The sequence below is a fragment of the Primulina huaijiensis genome, chromosome 16 (genome assembly GCF_012295235.1).
Source record: "Primulina huaijiensis isolate GDHJ02 chromosome 16, ASM1229523v2, whole genome shotgun sequence".
Taxonomy (NCBI): Eukaryota; Viridiplantae; Streptophyta; class Magnoliopsida; order Lamiales; family Gesneriaceae; genus Primulina; species Primulina huaijiensis.
The window spans coordinates 7,978,046-7,980,143 of record NC_133321.1 but is presented as its reverse complement, the minus strand read 5'-3'; positions in this window follow the sequence as shown (position 1 = coordinate 7,980,143).

Here is a 2,098-nt window from a genome sequence, read left to right as displayed (position 1 = left end):
AAAATATATTGGAACTTAGAACTTTTATACACACTCACACTATATTTTACAATGAGATAGAATGATTCTCAAGCTAGCACAAGGCCTCTATTTATAGGCCAAATGAGAGAAATGGTCAAAAATTCTATTAATGCAATGTAGTTGTAATAGTAGTCTTTGTCTCCTCCAACTTAAATTTCATGCCCCTTCTTTCAATGCTTTGTTCCACGACCTTAATCACCGAATTTGACTCAGCTCAAAACAGCAAACATGTGGGGAATTGTCTGTAGATGAATTTGGCCACTTGGTTCACCTCATTTGGTTAAATATTGAAATAGTTATGATTTTTTTACTATATGCTGGTCATGGTGAAAGTAAATTTGTCCTCCTTTTGATATTTTCACAATTTGATCATCTTAACCACCTTTTTAGGCAATCATGTCTCTACAAAGTTGTAGATAATTTCTCAAGAATTCATAAAATATTTGAATCACCTCCATTTGAATTTTCTAGCTTGAGTTATCATTATTTTACCAACACGTAGAAAACCTGAAAATAAAACATATTTAGTAAGACATTTAAATATAAACACACAATACTAAAATAACATAATTTTATAATTTTAATGAAACTTAAATTTTAAAATATATGTTTTAACATATAATAAATTATTAACTTTAAGTTTCATCAATAGAGTAAGGGTGTGACATTTTAAAGTTATTGTAACGACCATGAGCTATCCCGATCTTGGGCTCATATCCCCTCACGGGCTTTCCCATACGCCATTACTCATAGGACATCTCCAGCCCAGGCACTGGAGCTTGTACCTCCCCAGGATTGGAACCCAAGACCTCCTGGACATATAGATCTTGGCAGCGACCCTGGTACCAATTGAGCTACTAGCTCAATTGGTACCAGACTTGTGCTGAGTGTCTATATATCCATGTGATCTCAGGTTCGAGTCTGGGAAGGCACAAGCTCCAGTGCATGGGCTGGAGAGTTCTATGAGTAACCCGTACGACGCTTATGGAAAGCCCGTGAGGGAAAAGGCCCCTTGAGGTTGCCCAAGATCGGGATAGCCTTGGGTCGATCGGGGCAGTGGGCCGTATGGGCGGTCCACTGGGCTTGTAATGGGTCGTTACACTAACGACACGAAACGAATCACCAACAATCATCCCCACCACATCCTCGACTTACCTAAACGCAACAGCGATCACCCGTCGATCCCCAAAGAAGCATGCAACAATATAACTTCAAGAACACATCGATAACATATTTTCAGAAAAACGCAGTTTGAGCAGTACTAAGAAAACGATCATAACTCACTCTTTTCTTATCCAAATATTTCGAATTTTATATCAAATCGAAGGTATCAAAAAGTTCTACGATTTTTATGTTGAAATATTTCCCAAAAACACGAATGAAAAATCGCAGTATTTAAAAGAACTGTAAATTTCGAGTTTTAGATCATAAAATCGTTTCAAAAATCGATCCAAAAAGTTTGTGCTCAAACTTTACACAACACACAAGGATTTTTACGCATAAAAACATCGCAACACATACTATGACATGAACGACGCAGGAAAAAAAAAGAATATACGTGCCTTTGATATGAAAATTTTACCGAACCGACGATATCGAAGCGGAACGAGTGCGAGGTTGATCCGGGACGATCTTGGAAAGATTTTCTTTGAAGAAAACTCAACAAAACCTTGCTTGAAATTCAGAGGAAGGGGGAGGCTGCTCTCTAAATCAAGAACCCTAGTTTTCCCCTCTCAAAAATATGAAAGTGAGATGCAATTGTGTGGGTGTGTGAGTCGTGTAACTCTGTGTGTGTGTTATTGTGTGTGTGCGTGTGATTAGTATAATTAGGGAGTGAAATTTGTGCTTAACAAAAAATTATCAGCTAAATAAAATACTAACCTTTACCAGAAAAATCATTAATTAAAATAAAACACACAATTTATAAACTTGATAAACTTTAAAAGTTTTGAAAGATCTTAAAATTACCAAATGACTAATTTAGGCTTTTAAGAAAATGCTGAAAATTTAAATAAATAAATTAAAATGCCTTAATCCTCATTTAAAATAAAATACCACATAAAAAAAATTTCAAAAT